Source organism: Asparagus officinalis, chromosome 9, assembly GCF_001876935.1.
Source record: "Asparagus officinalis chromosome 9, Aspof.V1, whole genome shotgun sequence".
Classification (NCBI taxonomy): Eukaryota; Viridiplantae; Streptophyta; class Magnoliopsida; order Asparagales; family Asparagaceae; genus Asparagus; species Asparagus officinalis.
Window position 1 is genome coordinate 3893855 of NC_033802.1, and position 14899 is coordinate 3908753.

The following is a 14899-nucleotide window of genomic DNA, read 5'->3' on the forward strand; positions in this document are numbered from 1 at the left end:
GCACAACTGTGTGTTTTCAGCCGTTAACAGGCTCAACTCTGCGTTTTCAACATCTAAACGCAGAGTTAATCTCTAAAACAGCACAACTGTGCGTTTTCAGCCTTTAAACAGGCCAACTGTGCGTTTACAGGTCAACTGTGCGTTTATGGGCTCAACTGTGCGTTTTTAGCCTGAAACAGGCCAACTGTGCGTTTACGGGCCCAGCTGTGCGTTTTCAGCCTCAACTGTGCGTTTTCAGCTCCAGCTGTGCGTTTTCAGCCTTAACTGTGCGTTTTTAGCCTGAGCCTCAACTGTGCGTTTTCAGCTCCAGCTGTGCGTTTTCAGCCTTAACTGTGCGTTTACGGGCCCAGCTGTGCGTTTTCAGGCCCAGCTGTGCGTTTTCAGCTCCAGCTGTGCGTTTTCAGCCTTAACTGTGCGTTTACGGGCCCAGCTGTGCGTTTTCAGCCTCAACTGTGCGTTTTCAGCCCCAGCTGTGCGTTTTCAGCCTCAACTGTGCGTTTCAGGTCCAGAAACGCACAGTTCGAGCCCAGAACGCTGTTTTCAGCGTTTAACTCGTTCAAGCACGATTTGAACGGTTCCAGAACCGTTTTCTCCCCAAGATTTTAGGGGATCACTACCCTATCATGGAGAGATTTAGGGGGAGCAGTTAGACCCCATTAAACCCTCATTAAGGAGATATTTAAGGGGGCGGTTATACCCTTAACCCCCTATAAATACCTCAAAACTCAACTGAGTTCGGATCCTCTTTTTTTTTGGGGGGGGGGGGCTGACTTTTTGGGGATCCTTGATCGAGCATCTTGCCGCGTTCTGCAGCAACAAGGAGTTTTGGAGTCCAGCAACAGGAGCTTCTTCCTTGGCTTATTAACCGAACTTTCGGTTCAAATCAACTCTTTTTCAAGAGTTCAAACTCGCTCAGAGTTATCAACTCGATCAGAGTTCAAAACTTGCTCTGCAAGTTCTTCTAAAACTCGTTCAGAGTTATTAACTCGTCAAGAGTTATTTCAAAACTTGCCACGCAAGTTCTCCACAGCGTCAAATCGTGAGGAGAAGACATCGTTCCAGTGAATCAAGACGTTCGGATCGTCAACGAGAAGCAAACTCGACGCGAGCATTCGAGGGAGGCATCTCATCGCCACCGTGAAGAACCCAGAATTAAACAAAGGGGAGAATCAAATTCATTCTCCTCTCTTTTGTAATCGGAATCCAAATTGTAATTGATTTTGAGAGGAATACAAGTCAAAATTTTCTTTCATTGTCTTTTTACTGCAAATTTCCAACAAACAGATCTCTACTCCTCTAGGAGAGGTATCCCTATAAGAGAAGTATCTGTAGGAGATGTGTCATCAGTCTAGATGAGTCCGAGTTTCTCATAGATCTGATCGTGTTGCGGATGTCGGATTTTGACGTTGTTTTTGTTGGCTATCATCATACCATGTTAATATCGACTATTTTACTAAAACAGTTAGCTAGTGAGCATTCGTTGGGTTTGTATAGATAGTAGCAACCTTATAGGGTAACCAGAATGTGATGTCATTCCTAGCATACATCGAGGAGGTGATGCTGAGGGATCGGAGTGTTGATTTGTACGAGACTAGAGTTGTCTTAGTTTATCAGGTTGTCTTTTAGAACATACCTAGGTTACCTCCAGTGAGAGAGGTTGAGTCCTGCATCGAGTTATAGCAGAGCACAATACTGATATCCCGAGCGGGAAAATTTACAAAATAGTCTGTTTTTGCTAATTATTTAGCAAAATAGACCGTTTTGCTAAATAATTAGCAAAATAGACATCTTTTGAAAAAAATAGGTCGATTTTGAAAAACAAGACTCAGAAAACATACGGGACTACTAGTCCCGTATGTTTAAAGCCAACTTAATCACGGATTAGTGACCCAGAAAACATACGGGACTAGTAGTCCCGTATATTTTTTGAGTTCATCTTAATGTTTTGTGAAATTTTTTGAGTTCACTAATCCGTGATTAAAACATACGAGACTACTAGTCCCGTATGTTTTCTGAGCTGTTTTGCAAAATAGACCTCTTTTTGGCCTGTTGGCAAAAAAAAATATCTATTTTGCTAATTATTTAGCAAAACGGTCTGTTTTGCTAAATAATTAGCAAAAACGGACTATTTTACAAATTTTCCCAATCCCGAGCACCCTATCGTACGGTATCTGTTGAGATGAGGGAGCTACAGATTTAGACAAATGAGCTATTATTTTAGAGTTTTATTTGTCGGAGTCTTTCTCCGTGGGGAGCACCAATCCTCTTCGTGAAGGATGGTATCTTATGATTTTGTATAGATTTTCGTGAGTTGAACAAGTTCATTATCCAGATTAGATAGGATTTATGACTTGTTCGATCAACTGCGAGGAGCACAACATTTCTCGAAGATTGATCTTCGTTTTGGTTATTTTGCGAGTTCAGGAGATGGATATTCCCAAAAATCACCTTTCTGACTCGATATGGGTCTTTTGAGTTCTTGTCATGCTATTTGGGCTGACCAATGCACCGCGGTATTCATGGATTTGATGAACCGTGTTTTTCGTCCATACTTGGACTAATTCATGATTATATTTATCAACGATATTCTTATCTATTCGAGATCGGAGGAGAGCACGAACAATATCTACGTTTAACCTTGCAAGCCTTGCGGGAGCATCAGTTATATGCTAAGTTCAGCAAATACGAATTTTGGATTTCTGAGGTCAGATTCCTTGATCATATCATCAGTTGAGAGTGCATGAGTAGTACTACCCCACACATGATTTAGAGTTAGCAGTGGTAGTATTCACGTTAAAGGCGTGGATTCACTACTCGTATGGAGTATAGTTCAAGTTATTCACAGACCACGATGGATTGAGTTTATCAAGGATCATAAGTTTGCGATTCAGTACCATCCGAGAAGGACGAATGTCGTAGCGGATGTTTCGAGCAGGAAGCGTCAATACCGGAGTGCGACTTTGAGGCACATGTTTTGTCAAGATCTTCATACTCTTAACCAGTTTGAATTTAGGCCAAAGGTTGGTGGGACCAATGCATATTATTTTTTTAGGAGTTTTGCTATTGTAGCCGTCTTGCAGTAATAGAGTGGCTAGAGCTCAGTCGGAGGACACTTGAATTCAATCTCTGAAGGAATAGATTTCCGAAAAACCCAAGGCCGATTTGGACCGTTTGGGCCGATGTAGGACTTCGGATGATAGTCTAATTAGTGATGTCAGCTTATGCATAACAAAAAGGGAATTATTTAATGAGGCCCATTGCACCAGATATACAATGCATCCAGACTCAACAAAAATGTACAAGGACTTGAAGGGACATTTTGGTAGAACGACATACTTAGGGAGATTACAGAGTATGTAACTAAGAACTCTACCTGCCAGCAAGTAAAGACAGAACATTAGAGGCCAACATGGACCCTACTTCATTTACTCATTTCGGAGTGGAAGTGGACATTTATTTCTATGAACTCCGTAGAATGATTGCCAAACTAGAAGAATGGAAAACAATTCAGTTTGGGTGATAGTTGATCGGTTGACGAAGTCAGTATATTTTATACAAGTGGGAACGACTTACATGGAGGAGGCTTGTGCGAAAAACATTTATTTAAAGAGACCATAAGATTGCGAGGAGTTCTAGAAACGATTGTATCAGATCGAGGCTCGGTTTTTACTTCACATCCTTCGAGAAGTTTTTAAAATTTCTTTCGGCAGCAAATTATCTTATAGCAGTGTATTTCACCCGCAGGCAGATGGGCAGGCGGAGAGAGTAAACCAAATGTTGAAGGACATGTTGCGGGCATGTGTTATATATTTCCATGTTAGGGAATTCAGCGATTTAGTAGACGGGGAAAACTTACCCCGAGATATGTTGGACAATTCAGGATTTTCCAGCGTGTTGGAACAGTTTCATATAGAATAGATCTTCCAACATCGATGTCAAGTATACACGATGTTTTTCATGTTTCGATGCTTAAGAAGTATTTACTTGTCGAGGAATAATAACGAGTATTAGACGTGCCGGAGAATTAGCTCCATGATGATTTGACTACGATTGAGATTCATGTTCGTATTCTTGTTATGAGAAAATAAGAGACTTAGAAATAATGTGATTTCATTAGTCAAAGTTCAAGTATTTCGAAAAATAGCTAAGGAGGCTTCTTGGGAGTACGAAGAGGATATGCAACTACCCACACCTTTTTGAACATGTAAATTGAGCTAAGGAGGCTTCTTGGGAGTACGAAGAGGATATGCAACTACCCACACCTTTTTGAACATGTAAATTGATTTGATTATAATTTTCTCATGGTTTATTACCCACACCTTTTTGAACATGTAAATTGATTTGATTATAATTTTCTCATGGTTTATGATGATTTGGATAGTCATATTTATATTTAAGACTAGAATGGAGGTATTATCACTTAGCTCCTAATCATTCGGAACACATGGTATATATATGGGGGGTTCCTTGTTTAGATTTTTCGCCCAACGTACTAGTTCTGTGTAGTTAGGGGTTAAGTGGGAGTATCCACATTTTAGATTATTTAGCATAGATATTGCTAGTGATTCATATCTAGGGATTAATAGTATGAGATGTGTACGAGAGGGTTTCCTTATCTGGATTATCCCCTCTTAGTGTTTTTCTCATATTATTAACTCTTAAGATACGTTACGAAATTTCGAGGACGAAATTCTTTTAAAGGGGGAAGAATGTAAAACCCCAAAAATTTAAATATTTTATGATAAATAATAATAAATATATTATATGGTGAAGAATAATATATTTTGATGTTTGAATATGATAATAATTGATTTAAGATCAATTAAATATATAGTTGTGAATATATATATAAGTGCAAATGTGCAAAACATGTACAAAGACCAAAAGAAAAATCTGAGAATAATGACCAGTTATGAGTTTTTAGATTTTACGCACTAATGTAGTTAGAATCTAAAAAAGTATAAAAGACCAAAGTTGTAGGTCTCTTCAGCAGCTTTCTAACAAATCTTTAATCATCTCATTCTGAGGTCGGATTCAAAATTTACAGCTAAAATACTGAAGAATATGTTTCTAGTCAGATTGAGTTTTCCAATTTCGGGTTTTGGGTTTTGGGCTATAGTTTTTTGGATTTGCTGTGATATATACACATATTTATACATGAAAAATACCTCTTTTCTCTTGTGTTCCAAACCCTAGCATCCCCTCTCCTCCTCTCTCAAACCCTAACCCTAAACTTGTGTTCTCAGGAGAGTTTCATGAGGCGAAAAACGAGGAGAAGGCAAGATTTGCGGCGTTTGGCATCAATGGATCATTATCACACGTTTTTGGGAGTTCATCAATACCCCTCAGGCGAGTTTCATCTCGCCCAACTCTGCACCCACTTTTTGAATGATTTTATTTGAGTTTTTACATGGTTTATTTGAGCCTAAAATGCTATTTTGTGTATAAAGTTGAATCTCTATAGAATATGATGTAAAGATCAAGTTTTGGTTTATAAAAATCCACCAACGAATTTTCTAAATGAAGATCTAGATCTGAAATTTATTCCTAACAAGAGTTTTAAATAAAAAAATCTTTGTTTTTATATGTTTCGACATGTTTACACAAATCCAAGAATGTTTTCGTTTTATCTATAGTGATTAGATTTTTTTCATATGCTTTAGAAATGTTAAATGCTGAGGAATATTATCTATGTAGGATTTTTAGTGTTCAATATTTTTATATAAAAGTTTTTGAATCAAAACCCTCAGAGCAGAAAAACATGCAGAAGGTTTTCTATACCTGCGCGGTCGACCGTGGTGGTCGACCGCTAGGCGCGTAACAGAAACAAGAAGTTTCTATTTCCTACGCGGTCGATCGTGGCGGTCGACCTCCGAGCGTGCAGGTGAGCAGAAGTGTTCTGCTCTCTGCACGGTCGATCGTGGTGGGCGGCGATCGACCGCTGGGCACTTTTGTGCATGTGCATGTTGTTACATGTGTTTGTGTGGCTGGCGAGATACCTAAGTTGCATGGGATTGATATACACTGAGATTTGTGTACATGAGTTGATTACGGGCATGAGTCTTAGATTTATTCACCGGGATATTAGAGTGAACAATATATATGGTGGTTTTTAACATTATTTGCATGTTGCAGTCCTCGTGTTGGACTATAAGCTACTGAAGTCCTCGTGTTGGACTATAATCTATTGAAGTTCTTGTGTTGGACTATAAACTACTGAAGTCCTCGTGTTAGACTATAAACTATTGAAGTCCTCGTGTTAGACTATAAGCTATTGAAGTCCTCTTGTTAGACTATAATCTGCTACAGTCCTCGTGTTGGACTTTAAGCTATTGCAGATTTACGTATTGACATATGACAGATCTTTGAAAGTATGGTTGGAGATGAAGTTATATTTTCACATTGTAGTTTGGATTTGGTATTTAGAGGAGCTGTCTTTCATTATTGCTCCACATGGTAACTTTTGGATTTAGTATTTAGAGATTTACAATTTAAGACATGGTATATACATGAGGGTTTTCTTGTTTGGATTATTTCGCTCGACGTGCCATGCTCGTGTTATAAATTTCTAAATATTAAACCTCCATTTATATCAGACTAGATGATTGTTTATCAATATGTATTAGTAGCTATTTTCTTATCCTTCTAGCCCTTCTCCCTGGGGTTGGTTGAGATGTTACTCGCTATAGCGTATTGACGCTCGTTGTTTCCCCCCTTTCAGATAACGAGCCAGGTGCATGGAGAGTCGTAGGTTGATGGAGCTGCTCTAGTAGTTATTTATCTACATTACTAGTAGTTATGTCAGAACTCCACAGTGTATGTGTTTATGAACATTTGAGTTATAATTTTAGTTTTGTAAAGGCGGTGTACCTTAATGTCATTTCATTTGAATTCCTATTGTGAGATAGTTATATCAGTTTAGATGTTTTCTTCTCAGAGATTTATCCATTTATATCCGTGGTGATGATTTTTCTTCAGAATATCTGTTGTTTAGTATTTCTTTTGTATATTCCCTTTTGCTTGTTTTGTACCTACACATGTTGTTGATTCCACTAGATAGTAATTGTGATGGTGAAATGTGTTATTGCATGGTGTAGTGCAAGACAGGTTTGACACTCTTGGTTTTACCTTGAACTGCAGCCTTGTTGAAACCACGGGCGTCACATTATATAAACTAATCCAGGATCAATTGTTCACTTAGAGCATGAAGACGGAAGATTTACACGAGTATTTGTGTCTTGGATCAATTGTTCACTTAGAGCATGAAGACGGAAGATTTACACGAGTATTTGTGTCTTATTATGCTTGTTGGAAGGGGTTAGACGGAAGATTTACACGAGTATTTGTGTCTTATTATGCTTGTTGGAAGGGGTTTATGGAGGGATGTAGGACAATATTGTTCTTGGATGGTACACATCTTTTTGATAGGTATGGTAGAATTCAATCTAATCAAAACTTGCATTAATATACAACTTCATAGTAAAATATTATACTTTGATTCATGATTGTTCTTTTCTTTTATAGGTATAAAGGAACCTTTACTTGCCGCAACTGTTCTAAATGGAGATGGAGGTATGTTTTCCCGTAGCAATTTGCATATGCGGGACGAAGAATGAGAGTAATTGGGAATGGTTTCTGGAATGCATTCGAGACATTCTCTTCAATGATGAAGATCTATATACTCCAGATGATGAACTTGTGTTAATCTCCAAAGGGACAAAGGACTTCAGAATTCTGTGAAGAAATGTTTTCCATGATCACATCACTCTTATTGTATTTGTCATCTTTTGATTTTCATGGTTAACGTGCTATACTTACAGGTTAACGTGCTATACTTATTGAATAACGTGCTATACTTACAGTATAACATGCTATACTTACAGCTTAACGTGTTATACTTACATGTTACATGCTATACTTACAGGTTAACGTGCTATACTTAATGTATAATGTGCTATACTTACTGTTATCGTGTTATAATTACAGGATAACGTGCTATACTTAGAAGATAACGTGCTATATTTACAGGATAACGTGCTATACTGCCTGAATAATGTGCTATACTTACTGAATAGCGTGCTATACTTACAGATTAACGTGCTATACTTACATGATAACGTGTTATACTTACAGGTTAACATGTTATACTTCCTGAATAACGTGCTATACTTACAGGATAACGTGCTATACTTACATGATAATGTTCATACAAATCTATCTATCTACCTATCTATCTATCTATCTATCTATCTATCATCAAATCTACCATAGAAGCCATATAACAATAGTAATATAACCAAAGAATGCAATTGACAAACTATATACAACGTTCATACAAACATATATTTCATAATGACAAACAAACTATATACAACTTGCATGACAAACTATATTCCAACAGCAGTCCCATTGGTTTCATAATGACAAACATATGTTCATACTGACAAATATACATTAATACAAATACTTTACAAATCAATTTCCAAACATATGTTTACACTTGGTTAACTATTGCTATCACATTTGACAGCTAGCATACGGGGAATTAGCCTTGAGGATCACGTCCATCTCCTAAAATCAAAATATAACTGGATCAAAAGAATAATAGAGCAATAGACTGAATATAAGCGGTTCAATGAACATTACACTTATGGAAAATATACCTTCAGATAGAAATAGAACAACGATACGAACTCTATGTCTTGCACAATCTTTTTGGTCAATTGAAATTGATTGATCGGAAACGTGGCTAAACATATACGGCATCAAGAACACCCCGCAATCCAAGCTACTGCAAGTTCAAATATTTACAATATCAATGTAACACTCTTGGCCCGCAATTATATAGTTTCTATGTGTTAGCCCATACAAAAGAACAACAAATGAATAAGTCGAATACACTAACCTACGTTATTGAGGTACGTCAACACTTTCTATATCCTGACAAGAAGTAATGTCCAAATTCCAAGCATCGGGAATGGTAGAAATAAGCTTCACTCTAAAATCACTAGCATCGGACATATATCCGCGTAGAGAAAAATAATGATAAAATCTTCTATCCTTTACAGAGAATACCAACATATGCCAATGAAATAAAGTTAGGAGTGGGAAAATAATATTATCAAGTTCATGGAATCGAGTAGTCGTTATTGGCTTAAACATTCGATCCACACTCGACGGGTTATTTTCATTGATGCATCTCTAAAAAACAATGAAAGTTAAGATTAAGTATTTAAGATAACTTATGAATAATACTTATAATCTCGGAGGATTTCTACTTACAATTACTCATAGACTACATATGTGTATGTCCTTTGCGTAGTTTGGACGCGTCTCCATCAACCTATTTAGAAGCACAACATAGGAGGCTATAACCTGAAATGTAGATAATATAATTGTAAATGTTAGTGTTATATACTACACGTGCATTGTGTGAATAATTAATCCCAGAGTCCCCTGTTATTCATCTTAACTATTTTTTAGAAGCCCTAGATAAGAGCGACTCTAAGGTAAAATGCTAGTTAAGCTTGGTTATTACGACAGAGAAAGGCAACTCTTTCCTTTTCATTTGAAATAATATAAAGTTTCTGAAGAGTTTTAATTGACCTTTTACCTACTAATAGTTGACAAAGTGTCTATTTTCAACTTAAGAAATAAAAAATATGGACAATTGCTTTGCTTTAGTTCTAGTTTCCTAACAATGTTATCCAAATTAGTTTATTCAATTCCAAGCACTCTATCAGATTCAAACTTCAACATAGTGCTTTTGTGTCTGTAGTATCTTTACCTTTGATCACATATAAAAAGTGAAGAATTCAGATGTGACACTCAAAATTAAGTTAGTGTTATATATTACACGTGCATTGTGTGAAGCATGAAAAGTACGGATACTTACGTCGCAACTAATTGCCTCTCCTTTAAGCAATTCCAATGAATCCTTATGTGTTATCAACGCATCTCTAGATGACAACACTAATGTCTCACTACATATGAAACAAATTTATAACATGTATTAATGAAAAAACTTAGTACAACTTGAAAAGTAGATCATTCATAATACACTTACGTGGCCATATTCTTCTCCTTCCAAAAGTTATCTAGCAGTTCTCTCTTGTGATCCCTTCCTTCCTTCCCGGATAATTTGTTAATCCTTTTCTATTAAAAAGCGGAACAAAGGGAGAACGCATTGATGGTCCAGCATGCCGAGATCTCGAGAGAACTGTTCTTTTGATGGAAGGGGTTTTACGCATGCCTTCAATCAACCTAACATTGCGCGGGCTTAGAACAAAGACGTCGTCATCCACTTCCATTGAATCCAGACCCACTTGATCATTACCACCATCCCCACCATCATCTTTACTTATATTCAATCTATCAACATCTTCACCAACCTCCGCTTTCCCTCCGACATCCTCATCCATATCTCCACCATTCCCCTCCTCATCCTCCTCATTCCCCTCATCACCCCCCTCCTCATCCTCCTCGTTCCCCTCATTATTTCCCTCCTCATCCTCCCCATTCCCCTCATCATCCCCCTCCTCGTTCCCCTCATCCTCATCAGCGCCATCACTATCATCTCCATCATCCTCGTCATCCTCATCTCCTCCATCATTATTAACATCCTCTTCCTCACCAAATTTGTCCCTCCTTATCTTCAAGAGAATGTCTAATTCCACTTTTTTCAAGTATGAGCTGATCCAACTCAGCTTTGGTGATTACCTACACATAAATAACCCAAGTTCAATTCAGGAAAGAACATCAAATAAAAATCATTTTGTAAAAGCATTAATAGCAATTAACTAACATGGAATAAAAAATATATATACACCTCTCTCTCTCTCTCTCTTCAATCTTGTAGGGACAGATTCAGTTGCAGTGGATGTAGTTGCAGCTTTTCTCTTTTCAAATTTATGAGCCCTCGACTCGATAACATGCTTTCTAAAATTATCCGGGTCTCTAACTAATTCTTGAACTGCACTGCTTCACAAAGAACCCGAACCCTTGTAGAAGCTAAGGATGGGTGGTAAGGATTCTGCTCCTACGCGAAGGCTTAATTTTCCCACAAGCTCATAAAACCAAATCTATGAGAAAATAAAAATTTTAGCTCAACAATAAACATTACTAAATGACATATATATATGTATGCAATGGAAATGACATTAAAATGTAGTAAAGGTTAACTTACCACTAAAACCGAGGCAAAACCCCTCATATAACCACCTCTAGATCGATTTCCCTCAAACCTCTTAGTGATGGTTTTCTTAGCCTTGTCCATCTCAGTACGCAACACATTGTATACTAATTCAGTCCAATTATACTCCTTAAGAGTGCCCAATTTTTCAGCATATCTAAATGCAAATAAGGGACAACTCATACTAGCTTGAGGGGCATGATATGAAGCCTATAATGAAAGCCACGAGCATCTGTAGAAAAATAGGATCTCTAAGCTCAGCCATCTGCTTGATAAGTTCACACATCCTATCTCTTCTAGCACACACAATCTTCTTCTTACCCTCATCACTTTTCTTCTTACCTCTTTTAGTCCTGTGCTTCATATCTTCTTCAATTTCAGCCTCAGTACTATATGAAAGCACAAGCTTGTAGATTATATCGCAATCACTTCTATAAAACCGCGTGTCTACTATAGATCCTCCCACCGGAAGGCCCGTAATTCTTCAACACCAAGGGAGGTCCATTTTCCTCCAATTTTGAAACTGCTTTTTTCAACATTAAATACTCCCAACAAACAATCCATTATAACTGGTTGCATTGGAAGATCTGGAACATCTAAATACCCAGAAAATGGAGTATCTCGGAGGGAAGTTCGTTGATCTTCCGACAAATTAGCAGAAATTTGATTTTGAACAAGGTCCCGGAAGTACCCAGTATTGGATGGAATTCGTACTAAACCCATGAGATCGAATTTTCTGCAACCATAAAACATAAAACAACTTTAGTTGTTTATCAATATTATACATAATTCCTTCATTAAAACAAATTTCAAAGCCTATGATTTCAAAATTGTAACAAACAATCTCAATTCTTGAATATCCAACAACATTTTTTTCATTTCCTTTTATTTCGGTAATATTTTTATATCAAATGTTAACAAATACAACTTTTGTATCAAATGTTAACATGTGTACGATAACATATGTACACTAACAGACTTTTGTATCAAATGTTAACATATGTATAATAACAGACTTTTGTATCAAATGTTAAAATCTAGCATCCGGGGTCTTGAAGATCACGTTGATGTCCCAGAATTGTGATTGAATATATTGCATAAAAACAACTATACGCAATAAATTATGAATTTCTAAAAAAACGTAAGAAAACCAATACCATTCCTCAGTTATAAAGTCATGAATTCAAAACAATATAAACGCTTCAACTAAGTTAAAACTATTGAGTTTAAGAGCCAATAATTATCCATGCAGTCAATATCCAAATATCAAAACCGACAATGAAAAAAATCGACGGCAACCTAGCAAATGCTCATGCTAATGAGTACCTCAAACGGCGAGTTCAACAGCAATGATGACTGAGACGGGTGACAGCGTCGACTGCGAGATGTGTCGACGGCAAAGGGACAGCGAGATCGACAGCGGGATCGAACTAAGAGGTCGACGGCGAGATTTGGGACGGAAACGAGGTGACGGAGCAACTAAGAGGTCGATGGCAACGATCGATCGCGAGGTCGACGGCAACGTCAACAACGACGATGGCTGGAGACGGGTCACGACGGCTGGAGACGGGCGACGAAGGCAAGGGGCTTTCGTTTTTTTAATTTAGGGCTAAGGTGATAATGGGATTTTGAGGAGAGATATTGGTTTATACAGGGAAAGGGGTATTTTAGAGTTTTTACCTTGAAGCTGTATAAATACAAGTGCTGAAAGTATTATATTTGAAGATTGGGTTTAAAGATAAATACAAAAGGATAGTTGGGCTTAGAGATATAAATAATAATGGGTGGGTTTAAAGATAAAGTGGAGTGAACAAATGGGCCCAAAAACAAAAACACCTAAATTGTAACTTCAACTGGGTTTCTCTCTCTCTCTGCAACTTTGGGCCCTTAACACAAATACATCATGTATTTGGGGCTGAATCACATGGCCCAAAATACAAAGGGCCAGGTCCCATGGACTTCCAATATTTAGGTCTTTGACACAATTTTCCCAATACTATATCATATTTCCTTAAAGTACTAATTACAAATCTCTATTCAGTTGTCAGCATATGGGATCCAATTTCACTAATATGTGGCTCAAGATGAAAAATAATAGAGCCACAAATTGTTAGCGCTAACGAATTGATGTATCGCGAGTAATGCTACTGTAAGAGTAGGATGCCCATGTCAAAATGGGTGGATAGTAGTTGAGCAGGCTCAATAAGGAAAACACTCTCGCGTAGCTATTTTCACCTCAGTTAATTCCCAACTATTCATGATAAGATAATGTGTCACATTCATCCAAGAGGATCCGATCAAGTTGGTAAGTTGCCTATAAATAGTACACTGAGATCCCAAGTTCAACTCTCGCATGCGTAATACAGATAACAAAGCCCACGGTTCCATGCATCACCGAGAACGTGAATCCACTTGAAGGGCTGTTTGGTTCATTTCCATAAAATTATGGAAATGAATTCCAAGGCAAAAAACCATTTCCAAAAAAAAAATGGATATCAAATAAATCCATAACTTGTGTTTGATATGGAATTATAAAGTGAAGAATAGGAAAGCATATCCAAAACTCATGTTTGTTTCATTGCCAAATAATTTAGGGAGTTGTGAAGGAAATGATGAGTTGTCACATTATTGTCAGCTTTCTAGCCCATTTCCGAGCTAAAAAAGAGGAATTGTGCTTTCCATAAATTGAGCTGTCATGTCAGCTTTTAAGAAAGATATTCTTAAAAAAAGTCGAACCAAATGACAGTTTTGAAATTCTATATTGTCAAAAAATCTACTTTTTATTCCAAAATTACAGGATTCCTAAAAATTTGGCCGAACCAAACAGCCCCTTGACCGATCACCATTCTAAGCCAAATAACACAAACTAAAACCCCCTCGAGCCAACAACTGCATAGAAGAGAGCAGAAACTCCAAAACACACTAATTAAAACAACAGAAGCCATAGTACTCAGAACACGAAGGTTCCATTTTAAACCTAGACATAATAGAGCCCAATGATAAAATGATAGTTCTGCTCTGCTCTACTTGCTTAATTTGACATATTATTCAAACTTATGAATTTTAGAAGCAGTAGTGCTGCCACGCGAGTAACTTAACAAAAAAAGCAACTGAAGGGTAAATTTAGCTCTAATGTGGCGTGTTTTTATTTATACAGGGTTCTCATGTTTTGAGCATGATGTTGTCACAGCGACCAATCTAAAATTATTATATCTCAACAAGTAAGCATCCGTTTGGATACCATGGTGTTTTACTTGTTTTCATAGTGTTTTTACCAATAACAAAACACCGTGCGTTTGGAAACCATGGTGTTTTTTGAGCTAAATTATCCCCAAACCAAAAACACAACACTTATTTCATAACATCTAAAATGTGTTTTAAGTTTGGTGTTTTGGTTTTGAGTTTGAGAAGGTGTTAATATAACATCTAACATAATATATTAAATGTAATTAACATAGAGTTATTATCTACATGCTTAGTATATTATATTATATTGTACTATATATAGTTAATCTAATATATTAGTAATATTTATTAACTAATATAAAAAATAATAAATAAAATATTTTATATAACAATATAATAACATATTATGTTATTAAATACTAGTATTTAATATGTTAACAATGTATTATATAATAACAAATAATATTAAAATATAAATAAACTACTAAAAAGTTATTGAAAATAAATAATAATATAATAATT

The 14899-nt window shown here is 36.8% G+C and overlaps 1 protein-coding gene across 14 annotated transcripts in view; it reads right to left on the reverse strand.

Annotated features, from left to right (window-relative positions):
* The window catches only part of LOC109824235, a 31107-nt gene continuing 24530 nt past the window's right edge, over nucleotides 8323-14899 (reverse strand). For 5 of the 14 annotated variants that reach the window (XR_002242563.1, XR_002242567.1, XR_002242569.1 and 2 more), the window contains 3 exons: nucleotides 8906-9375; nucleotides 8664-8791; nucleotides 8323-8571 (listed from right to left, as the gene is read on the reverse strand). The gene's annotated coding sequence lies outside the window, so the exon portion shown is untranslated. Of the gene's footprint in view, nucleotides 8589-8663; nucleotides 8792-8905; nucleotides 9376-9895; nucleotides 9984-10066; nucleotides 10405-10557; nucleotides 10720-10828; nucleotides 11082-11185; nucleotides 11928-14899 lie in introns of those variants that run through there. The other 9 variants (XR_002242570.1, XR_002242562.1, XR_002242565.1 and 6 more) reach the window with 9 other exon arrangements.